Here is a 12,777-nt window from a genome sequence, read left to right on the forward strand (position 1 = left end):
TTTATTTTTGGGTTCTTTCCAAGGGGACGAGAGTTCTAGAAGCTAGTGGGTTTTAGGAAGACGAGAGTTCTAGAAGCTAGTGAGTTTTAGGACGACGAGAGTTCTAGAAGCTTGTGAGTTTTAGGAAGACGAGAGTTCTAGAAGCTAGTGAGTTTTAGGAAAGATGAGAGTTCTAGAAGCTAGTGGGGGAAAATATTTTTTTCTTGATGACAGCCAGTAGACACCATGTTTATATTGGTGAAGGTGAAGCATTGTAGTTGATTATAATGAGAAATGGAAGTTGTTTTCTGTTGGTGGTGAGCAAACTTGTCCATAAAAAATATATGATATATTTGTTGTCTTAAGGGGGAAGGTGTTACAGGCTTTGGTTTTTCCATTTATGGTTTGAGGTTTGGATTTTAGCACGTCTAGCTCGTTAGCACGTCTAGCTCGTTAGCACGTCCAGCTCGTTAGCACGTCTAGCTCGTTAGCACGTCCAGCTCGTTAGCACGTCTAGCTCGTTAGCACGTAGGACGCACTGATTGGTGTCACCTCGTTAGTCAGTATGTGTTACACCTGTGCTGGCTTGTCCATCTCGTTAGTGGGAAGGTGTTTCACCTGAGCTGGTCCAGGTTCTATTTAAGAGTGTCTGGCCCAGTGCTCCAGTTGTCTTGATACATGTGGAGAGTCAACACCTTTAGTTGCTCCACCTTTTTGGTTTGCTTCCTGTCTTTAAGTTTGGTGTGGGTTTTTCCTTTTGTTTCTCATGGTGGGTGTCTTTTAGGTTCCAGTTGTTGTTACTAGTCAACTTTCAGTGGACACTGTGAGCAAAACTGCAAGATTATGTTATAATACTTTTATTGCATCAAATGGTTGTTTTATTAACAGAATAGAGGGTTCTTAGAACTATTGTTTCTGTGTTCTACTGAGGATGGGCCTCTGGGAGAAAACACTGACAGGAGATTTACAATGTCTTTTGGGTGATAAAACCTAAAGAGACCGCATTCCAGAACATGAGTTAATGTTTCTGTTCTATATGGTACCAGGGAGAGATGACCCCAGGGCCAGACCCTGGTCTCTACACAGAGTACTGTTTTTACAGCAGATACACTCTGCTGAGAATTATAAGTGTCTTTCATACAAATCTTAACCTTGTGACCCGTTCTATACATCTGTTGTTGGTCATGTAGGTTGAAAGGGGTGTATCTTGGCTGTAAAAGACCTTTGTACTTTTGTCTCGGGGCTCTCAACGAGTCATCTGGGGGTGATTCATCTCTCAACGAATCATCTGGGGGTGATTCATCTCTCAACGAATCATCTGGGGGTGATTCATCTCTCAACGAATCATCGGGGGGTGATTCATCTCTCAACGAATCATCGGGGGGTGATTCATCTCTCAACGAATCATCGGGGGGTGATTCATCTCTCAACGAATCATCGGGGGGTGATTCATCTCTCAATGAATCATCTGGGGGTGATTCATCTCTCAATGAATCATCTGGGGTGATTCATCTCTCAATGAATCATCTGGGGGTGATTCGTCGACCAGCCATCATTATCGTAGGGCACTCAATTGATTGACTTTATTTGTGTGTTGTATTGACCTGCTCCCTTATAAGTGGGATAAATTTGTGTGATAAATTTGTCTCCTCAATTGATATTAAAGAAATTAACCACCACATTTGGCGATGGGGATGTGAATCTTGACTTGGTGACCGCTCCTGCCGACCTGGGTAAGTGGTGCACCAGGGATCCCTCAAACTTGGGATCTCAGGGAAACCACACTGCGGGAACGGAGCAAATGGACCCACCTTTGATCTGAGAGGCAGCGAGCCGAGTGGATACCACATCTCGAACGTAGTTTAAAAAGGAAGAGGTGAGTGAAACACGCAAAGTGGAGTTTTTAGAAAATCCTTGTAGGCTCTGAGTGTGTATTCCTGTGTGGAGGTGTAAACAGGGCCCAGTCAGGAGGCTCTGAGTGTGTATTCCTGTGTGGAGGTGTAAACAGGGCCCAGTCAGTAGGCTCTGAGTGTGTATTCCTGTGTGGAGGTGTAAACAGGGCCCAGTCAGTAGGCTCTGAGTGTGTATTCCTGTGTGGAGGTGTAAACAGGGCCCAGTCAGGAGGCTCTGAGTGTGTATTCCTGTGTGGAGGTGTAAACAGGGCCCAGTCAGGAGGCTCTGAGTGTGTATTCCTGTGTGGAGGTGTAAACAGGGCCCAGTCAGGAGGCTCTGAGTGTGTATTCCTGTGTGGAGGTGTAAACAGGGCCCAGTCAGTAGAATCTGAGGCTGAGTCAGCCATCTGTGCAAACTGGATGAAAACTAGAATCTGTGTTTACTAGTTAAGACCATTTATGATATAGTATAAGATAGTAAGGTGCACCTGTAATTATTTTAAACCTGTAATTGTTTTAAACCTGTAATTGTTTTAAACCTGGACCCCATTTTAGAAGTATTGAAAGATGTAAATGTATTTCATTCATTATCCTAGGAACTAACTATGAGATACAAATTAGAAAATATTCCTGCAGGTTAAAATATTGTTGAAAAACTAATTAATTAGGTATGTTTGGGAATAGCATTGTGTGACTGTGATATGAGAGTTGTGTGACTGTGATATGAGAGTTGTGTGACTGTGATATGAGAGTTGTGTGACTGTGATATGAGAATTGTGTGACTGTGATATGAGAATTGTGTGACTGTGATATGAGAGTTGTGATATGAGAGTTGTGACTGTGATATGAGAGTTGTGTGAATGTGGAAATGAGTCTTAATCTGACGTCTGGATAGTAACATATAGAAATATGCTGAATCAGATGATTGAAATGTGGATAATAAGCGGGATGATATTTTAGAAAGCAGTGGAAGGTCTATAGTTCCTGGGAGGCTTGATTTTGCCGTGGTCTCTGGGAGGTTAGAGAACCGTTGAGGATCCCATGGTCATTGTCTGGGAAACAAGTTTATTTTTGGTTCTGCTGGGAGTATGTTTGGAGAGCTTCTTCGTAGCTATGTATGTCCTTGAAAAAGCAAATGGAATTGTTGTCGTGACTACCTGAGAATTTCTTACGTTTTCTATGGATTCTGTGACTATATGAAAATATGATGAATTGTATGTGTGTATAATCGATTAGTAGAGATTTGATAAAGTAATACTGGGAATATAATTAGATACAATTTAAACAACCCATATGTAGACGAACGTAGGTTTTGAGTTGGTATCTTTAATGGATCATTTGATAAAGATGAGGTTTAAGCATTATTAAACAGTCTACAAAGTCTGGCCAGTTGTCTCAGAAACTGATGGGAGTGTGTCCACTTTAGGTTAAGTTACCCTAACGATGAAACTATAAAACGCTAATTGGATTTTCTCCGTCCAGGTACTACATTTGAAACAAACTGCCCTTAAGGCCTGTGGGGGATTCTTCCCAGTTTGAGAGGAGTTGCTAGATTTATTGAATAAACCTTTTTCCATAAAGTTAGAGTGAACCAAGGTGTCTGACTAGCTGTTGATGCTGAAGAAGCGTCCCGTCCACTAGATTATACGTCACAGTGGCAGAATCACCTGAAAGACGCACATCGCCATCTGCTGACTGGAGTTGGTATCGCAGTTGAGAAAATACTTTCAGACAAAAAGCTCAAAAGCGACTGCCCCTAAAAACCAACGACTCCCTTTGAAAACGGGCGATGTGGCATCAGAAACATTTATTAACGTGTAAAAATGTACTACAAAGTGTAGCTAAATGGAATAACTTTGATCATACCCAGTCAGCACGTGACGTCCAAGGACGTCGAATTATGGTCGATATCAGGTCTGTCTGTTGTGGCCACTATTTCACCCCAAAGTATCCTGTAGGGGTTCTTCAAATTGAAACTGTGGGGAACCCTTAAAAGTTATTTGAAGAACATTTTGTGGGAACCCCTATAAGTTCTTTGAAGAACCCCTTATCATGGTTCCTCAAATAACCTTTTGGGGTTCATTTTTTTTCAACATCCTCCTCTTCCTTCTCCTCTTTCACGACAATGTTCAGCCCCAGAGCTTCTTTCTCCGTCCAACAGACCTCTTCTTTAGCAGGAGGGGAGTAGCTTAGTGAGCGCATGGTCGGAGATGTTAGCTAGTATTGAAAACATGGGTGGCAATAATTCAGACCCCTACCTTTTGAGAATTACATGTTAAACTATATATTTCTCTCTGAGCAATTGTATTAGCATAAAATAATATAATTTCCCTTTATTTTTTATACAATATAGCTCAGTATTTGAATTCTTTATTTTATAGAGTCGTTTTTGCTCATCTTTATCAAGGGTGTCAACAATTTTGTCCTCCACTGTACCTCCATACTGCTGCTACATGCTGTAACAATACATCATGTAGATGTATATAATGAACAGACTAGGTCTATACTGCTCCTACATGGTGTAACAATACATCATGTAGATGTATATAATGAACAGACTAGGTCTATACTGCTCCTACATGGTGTAACAATACATCATGTAGATGTATATAATGAACAGACTAGGTCTATACTGATCCTACATGGTGTAACAGTACATCATGTAGATGTATATAATGAACAGACTAGGTCTATACTGCTCCTACATGGTGTAACAATACATAATGTGGGGCTTTAAGTTAATGCTGTTAGTGTGACGTATAATGTAGTGGACGGAACGCTTCTTTCAACAGCAGCAACAGGGAATTTGTACATCAGTCAGTCTGCAATCGCCTGTCGAACAAGCCCAATACCAAACCAATCGGGTGGTTGTTTGATGAAATGAAGCTCCTGGCCCTGCTGTTTGTTTTGATGAGTCCCAGTCTGGAGTCCATTTCCATCTGAGGCAGAGTGCTTCAAGTTGTTTCTGACAGAGGAGCTGGTGGGAAACATAGTACAGGAGACCAATCAAATCATCAAATGTATTTATAAAGCCCTTTTTACATCAGCCGATGTCACAAAGTGCTGTACAGAAACAGTCTATGTTATGGAAAGAGCAGGTGTCCTTAATGTTTTGTACACTCAGTATATGTTGTGAATACAAGCTCATTCCCACAGAAAACTACAGAGGGAAGCAGTACCACCCAGTCAACCATCAGACTCCATTGTGAGAAGCCTCACAGAGGATATTCAACCATAATTGCAAATCCAAGATGTCAATATCAACAAGGTGCTGATCAGTAAAGAGAAGAGAGACTAACATTCTAGAATGCTCCCTTTTTTCTGCAGGGTTCTCACAGTGAGAAACAACAGGATTACAATAGTGTTCTACGCTGTCTTCATTTGATCCAATTCAAAGTTGACAATTATTTTATAGGATGAGAATTAAGTGGAGTGACTAATCTTAGCTGGTCTGAGAAAACTGATGAGACTTCTCTCCTTTATGTATACATTGGGCCATTTAAAAAGACACCAATCTGTAAGGCTTCTCTCAAGTGTGTATCCGTTGGTGTGTTTTTACATTTCCCAATCAGGAGAAACTCTTGCCACATTAAGAGAAGAAGTAAGGCTTCTCTCCTCTGTGTGTTCTCTGATGACCCTTTTAGCTCAGCTGTTGATAAAAAACAAAATCTACAGTCAGATCAGTGATAATGCTTCTCTCCTTTATGATTACCTTGGTGTCTTTTTAACTGGGCCAGTCGAGAGAAACTCTTTCCACAGTCAGAGCAGGAGTAAGGCTTCTCTCCCGTGTGTGTTCTCTGGCGAACTCTTAGGTCAGTTGATGTTGTGAAGCATTTTACACAATCAGAGCAGGAGTAAGGCTTCTCTCCTGTATGTATACGTTCATGTGTTTTTAAGTTGCCCTGTCGAGAGAAACACTTTCCACAGTCAGAGCAGGAGTAAGGCTTCTCTCCTGTGTGTATTCTCTGATGAACTGTCAGAGACCTTGATGTTGTGAATCTCTTCCCACAGTCATTACAGGGATACAGATTCTCTCCAGTGTGTGTTTTAAGGTGTATTTTTTAGCTTTGATAGAATTGGGAAAATCTCCTCACAATGTGGGCAGTGGTGAGACCTCTTAGCTCTGTGATCTTCCTGCTGTTGCTCTCTGGGATGTAGAGAATGGAGACCATGTTGAGACAATCTCCTCCTCCTCTTCTTCTTCTTTAATGTTGACATTCAGCTCCAGTGTTTGACTGCAGTCTTCCAGCTTCACTGATTCCATCTCTGGATCCTGCAGTGCAAACTGGGCTCCACTGTCACAATCAGGACCCAGTGACTGTAGGTTTGGACTCAGTGTGGAAGGAGAGTGGCAGGCTGGGATTGTCCTCACTGTTGACGTTACCGACCTCAGACTGTAGTAATAAAGAGAAAAGGACAGCACAGTTCTTGCGTTTTCCTTATTCTAAAGAATGGTGTGCGCCTACCGGAACTTCCTGTTCCCCCCCACTACTACAGTGCAACAGCGACATCTATTGGACTTCATCCTGAAGTGATTTGTCTGTGTTTCTAGTCTAGAGGTTAACTGATCATTTCATGGTATGACTGTAAACACTGATAAAGTATCATATACATCATGTTGGTATGACTGTAAACACTGATAAAGTATCATATACATCATGTTGGTATGATTGTAAACACTGATAAAGTATCATATACATCATGTTGGTATGACTGTAAACACTGATAAAGTATCATATCCAAATAATCTCAAAATTAAAATTCAAGTATTATATGGCATTTTAAAGATACTCTACTCGTTAATCCAATCACATTGTCTTATTTCAAAAAGGCTTTACGGTGAAAGAAAAACAGATTATTTTAGCATCTCAGCAACAACAAAAAAATTAAAAAGCGATTTTGCAAGCACGATAGCCATCACAAAACCAGATATACAGCTAAAATTAAGCACAAACCTTTGACAATCTGAATCAGATGACACTCCTAGGACATCATGTTAGACAATACATGCATTTTTTGTTCGATCAAGTTTATATTTACATCCAAAAAAAACAATTTTTACATTGGCGCGTGACGTTCAGAAAATGTTTCCTCCCCATAACATCCGGTGAAAAGACATTTAATTTACGGAAGAACTCATAAAACGTTAAAAAAAAATGATAACAATTATTTAAAGAATTAGAGATAATCTACTCCTTTATGCAACCACTTTGTCAGATTTCAAAAATAACGTTACGGAAAAAGCAACATTGTTCAATATTCTGAGTCCAGAATTTAGCCTTCAATGCTAAGCTATACAGTTAGCCTTCAACCACGGCGTCGACAAATCTCTAACAATATGTTGGAAATATTTACTGACCTTTTGCTGATCTTCTGGCGGAATGCACTCGGATGGGCTCCCACTTCCACAAGAAAAATGTTCATTTGTTCTGCAAAAGTCCATCATTTATGTCCAAAATAGGTCCGTTTTGTTTGACCCGTCCAGAACTACATGTTACCATGCCAATGTGGCGTGGACGCAAATCCGTAGACGAAATGGCCAAACAATTCCATTACCGTTTGTAGAAACACGTCAAACGATGTTTCCAATCAATCCTTTAGGGTATTTTTTAACGTCAAATGGGGATAATTTAACAACGGGGCTGTAGGTATTCAGTCATACAAGAACAAATAAAAACAGCTAAGTCACGTGGATGCGCGTCATAAGACACCTGTTCTCTGATTGGCCAGGGATTGAACGAGACAGAATTTTCTGCCCGGTAACAGATGACGGAATGAAAGAAGTTCCTAAAGATTGTTGACAGCCAATGGAAGAGTCAGGATTTACGTTGCACCTACGATGTCATTGTAGTTTTTTCAAGGTGATTCAAAAGAAAAACTACATTTCGAATTTCTCCCACTTCCTGATTCAATTTTTTCTCCGTTTTTTTTTGCCTGCCATATGAGTTCTGTTATACTCACAGACACCATTCAAACAGTTTTAGAAACTTCAGAGTGTTTTCTATCCAAATCTACTAATAATATGCATATTCTTTTTTATGGGCCAGAGTAGTAACCTGTTTAAATTGGGTACGTTTTTCATCCGGCCGTGAAAATACTGCCCCCTACACCCCAACAGGTTAAGCTTTATTGTGATGTATTACACTTGTATTTATATGAATGTTAAATATTTATATTTCAGTCGTTTGAATTTGGCGCTCTGCAATTCACCGGATGTTGTCAAATCGATCCCGCTAAAGGGATTTGATCCCTAAGAAGTTTTTAACCACTAATATATAAATGGTAGGTTATCAGACAGGCAACAAGAAGGTCTGATATCATTATTATTGAAACAGGATCCAAGTGGTGTATATATAAAGATCCAGTCCATTTAAAAAATGGGGGCCTCTTACACTTCAGTGTTGTAATGCAAAAATTGTAGCTAAATGCTTGGCGCATAGAATTAAAAAAGGTATTGTGAGATATTATTGATCCTAATCAGACAGGTTTTTTACATGGACGATACATTGGAGATAATATAAGTACTGGAAACAATAGAACACTATGAAATATCGGGGACACCAGGCCATAGCTGATTTTGAAAAGGCTTTTGATAAAGTACGACTGGAGTTTATTTATAAATGCCTAGAATATTTCAATTTTGGAGAATCTCTTCTAAAATGGGTTAAAGTTCTGTATAGTAACACTAGGTGTAAAATAGTAAATAATGGCTACATCTCAGAAAGTTTTGAACTGTGAAGAGGAGCAGTTTAACAATAAAATGGTCTGATGGGCATGTGGACATACTCGGTCCCGAAAGAAAGAAATGTTTTTATAGAAAGTTAGCAAGAATAGACAAGATCTTGCTACCATGGAAAGGAAAATACTTGTCTATTCGTGTAAAAATCACCCTGATTAACTCTTTAGTCATATCATAGTTTACCTATTTGCTTATGGTTTTGCCTACACCTAGTGACACCTTTTTAAATTATATGAACAAAAAAATAGGCAAGATGCAGTAGATAGTATAGAGTACAGTATATACATATGAGATGAGTAATGTAGGGTATGTAAACATAATGTAAAGTGGCATTGTTTAAAGCGACTAATGATACAATTATTACATCCAATTTTTAATTATTAAAGTGGCTAGAGATATGAGGCAGTATGTTGGCAGCAGCCACTCAATGTTAGTGATGGCTGTTTAACCCTTTCACGCTTGAGTTCCAAATATCTCTATCGGTCGCCCCAGCGTGAGTTCCTAATATCTCTATCGGTCGCCCCTGCGTGAGTTCCTAATATCTCTATCGGTCGCCCCAGCGTGAGTTCCTAATATCTCTATCGGTCGCCCCAGCGTGAGTTACTAATATCTCTATCGGTCGCCCCAGCGTGAGTTCCTAATATCTCTATCGGTCGCCCCAGCGTGAGTTCCTAATATCTCTATCGGTCGCCCCAGCGCGAGTTCCTAATATCTCTATCGGTCGCCCCAGCGTGAGTTCCTAATATCTCTATCGGTCGCCCCAGCGCGAGTTCCTAATATCTCTATCGGTCGCCCCTGCGTGAGTTCCTAATATCTCTATCGGTCGACCCAGCGCGAGTTCCTAATATCTCTATCGGTCGACCCAGCGGGAGTTCCTAATATCTCTATCGGTCGCCCCAGCGTGAGTTCCTAATATCTCTATCGGTCGCCCCAGCGTGAGTTCCTAATATCTCTATCGGTCGCCCCAGCGTGAGTTCCTAATATCTCTATCGGTCGCCCCAGCGTGAGTTCCTAATATCTCTATCGGTCGCCCCAGCGTGAGTTCCTAATATCTCTATCGGTCGCCCCAGCGTGAGTTCCTAATATCTCTATCGGTCGCCCCAGCGTGAGTTCCTAATATCTCTATCGGTCGCCCCAGCGTGAGTTCCTAATATCTCTATCGGTCGCCCCAGCGTGAGTTCCTAATATCTCTATCGGTCGCCCCAGCGTGAGTTCCTAATATCTCTATCGGTCGCCCCAGCGTGAGTTTTTTATACTCGTGATGTTAGAATGTTCTCTCCATTCCAGAATGTGATTGTTACGTAACAGTGCATTTAATCCGCGCTGCCCTCAAACCAAAGCACGCAGACTGTTTTTATTTATAGGCTGTTTTCAAACTTCAATTTCAAATGATTTTCTAACAAGTTTTTATTTTCTAAGAACAGTTTGAATTGAGGTGTGTTCCGCCTCCTCATTCATTCACATAAAAATAGTCTTTTTTTTTTTTACTTTTGCGGACAATTACATTTTTGGGACATTTCTGACCGGGACAAAATTCCCCAAGCACTTTCCAATTGTTTGTGCAGTTCAAGTCTGCAGACATTTGCTCATCTCCCGTCAGAACAGGATCTGCACACGTGTTCACATTTTCCATCTGTTGCCCTCATTGTTTTCCTTACTAATAATAACTTTGGAAATGTGTGCGTTTCTATCAAAGTAAGTGCATTATTAGGTTGTAATAGTTTATGTATGTCGTTTCTATTGTAGCATAATAGATTTGTGTATATTCTTTATAACCGCGGACACGTGAGGTAACGTTACTCATTTTATAACCTTTATGGTGTTATATTCAATCGTGCTTAGGTAGCTAGCTACATTTTTCTATCAGCTCTGTAAAACAATGCTAATTGCGTCAGAGAAGTATTATCTTGTGTTGTATTTTGAAGCTACATGGCCTTATGACTCCCTAGTAGCGCAGCGGTCAAAGGCACTGCACATCAGTGCTAGAGACGTCACTACAGACTCCCTGGTTCAAATTCAGGCTGTATCACAACTGGCTGTGATTGCGAGTCCCATAGGGCAGCGCACAATTGGCCCAGCGTTGTCCGAGTTTGGCCGGTGTAGGCCATCATAGGTAAATAATAATTTGTTGTTAAATGACTTGCCTAGTTAAGTAAAACATATGACCATGGTTTGTTTATGTGGTCTATTCAGCATGGCTCTGTTCTGCCCTGCCTTGCCCCCTTGTGGAGCTCAAAAGTTACTTTCTTACTGTTAGAACTCAAATCTGGGATTATGTCAATGCAATAAACTATTTTTATGTTATTTGTAATATTGTTTTATTGCTATATCCTTGTATTGTAATGAATAATTCCTCTTTATTCTGTACTTTCAGAAACCACAAACAGTATTTGCCAATATCATAACTGGAACTGGACATCTTTCCAGCTGCAGATTGAGGACAGCTTTTGTATGCTAAGGTTCTCTCCTTAACAGTTTTACTGGATGGAAACACAGCAAGAAAACACATAGGCCAATATGTAATAGTCCTCTATTTTATTGAAGTATTGGTAGTTGGTTCAACAACAACTTGTTTTACTAGAGGACAAAAAAAATGTAATATGCATAACCCATATTTAATATTCATGCAGTGACTGAACAACAACTGCATTTCCACCCCCACCTCTAAAGGCATAATATCATGGCAGGTCACCTGTCAAGTCACCTGTCAGGTCAGTCAGTCACTTATTGCTGCAGATGTGCTCAATAATGCTTGAGCTAGGGCTGGGCGATATGGACCAGAAGTCATATCCCGATATATTTAGGCTGAATATCGATATAAGATATATATCCTGATATTTTTTCCGCGAGAAATTTGACTCTGTTTTCACTTTAACACACTCATACAACTAAGTGCTTTCCAAAATCAAGCTTTAGAAATATTCTACATTAATATTTTCTTGTTTCATAGTTTATTTTTTTAATCAACGCCAGTCCTAATCATAAATATCAAATATTATATTCATTTATTTTCTGAATTTTAATCCTGTAAGTGATTTTTATGTATTATTTTTGTATAATTTATAAATGATGACTATACTGTATGTACATTTACTCATGTTTCGTTCTTGTTGTTGTTGTTCTTAGTATTTATGCTTAGTATTTAATGCTACTTCATATTTCTACTCCACTAAAAACTCCACAATGTTTAGGCCGACCTACGTGTCAACATTAGTTTCTAGTTACTTTGCAGTTGGCTCTTTCAATCCAGAGAAAAAACTATAGTCTATCATAATAACTAAATATGTTACCTTGATGATATCAACAGGCTAACCAGCATTTTAAAGTCATAATTACCTCACCTTTACCAGCTGTAACATTAAAGTGGTAAACACATCAATGCATCACTAATTCTTATCCAATAACCTAATAAATATGGTTCTGAAATCTACCATCCTGTATTGTAAGTGATTTTACTTTTACCACTTTATGTTTTGTGTTTTATTAATCAATTTTTTGGCCAAGACAGCAGCATAAAACAAAAAAAGTTGCAGACAAGACACAAAGGAAAATAATGAAAAACTAATATTTTAATCTACTTAATCAATTTTTTGGCCAAGACAGCAGCATAAAACAAAAAAAGTTGCAGACAAGACACAAAGGAAAATAATGAACAACTAATATTTTAATCTACTTAATCAATTTTTGGCCAAGACAGCAGCTTAAAACCAAAAAAAGTTGCAGACAAGACACAAATGAAAATAATGAAAAAGTAATATTTTAATATGTTTTATTAATCTACTTAATCAATTTTTGGCCAAGACAGCAGCATAAAACCAAAAAAAGTTTTAGACAAGACACAAAGGAAAAAATAATGAAAAAGTAATATTGTAATCAGTAAAATGTGTGAATAGTCCTTAAAACACTGCACTCCCCAATAGCCAAGTGTAGTCTGACCGAAGCACTGCATCCTCAGCCGCTCGTTCAGCTCCACCGCTTTGACCACGTTGCTCCCGTTGTCGGTTGTTATAGCAACCGGATGCTTTTCTCGGGAGTTTCCCAGCTTGCGTCCTGCAAGGCCTCAGCTATATGCTCACCGGTGTGATCCTGGGGGGGAAATAACTTGTTTTGGAGACGACACGACGCTGTTTTCATCATCATCTCAGGCTCACATGTCCTGCTCGACCA

The 12,777-nt window shown here is 39.7% G+C and overlaps 1 long non-coding RNA gene across 1 annotated transcript; it reads left to right on the forward strand.

The window, feature by feature from the left end:
• The first annotated feature begins 10,689 nt into the window (after positions 1 to 10,689).
• On the forward strand, positions 10,690 to 12,040 carry LOC115152504 (uncharacterized). Its single transcript, XR_003867517.1, has 2 exons — positions 10,690 to 10,723; positions 10,985 to 12,040. It is a non-coding gene; the product is annotated as an uncharacterized LOC115152504 (long non-coding RNA).
• The last annotated feature ends 737 nt before the right edge of the window (positions 12,041 to 12,777 follow it).

Source organism: Salmo trutta, chromosome 17 (assembly GCF_901001165.1).
Source record: "Salmo trutta chromosome 17, fSalTru1.1, whole genome shotgun sequence".
Lineage (NCBI taxonomy): Eukaryota > Metazoa > Chordata > Actinopteri > Salmoniformes > Salmonidae > Salmo > Salmo trutta.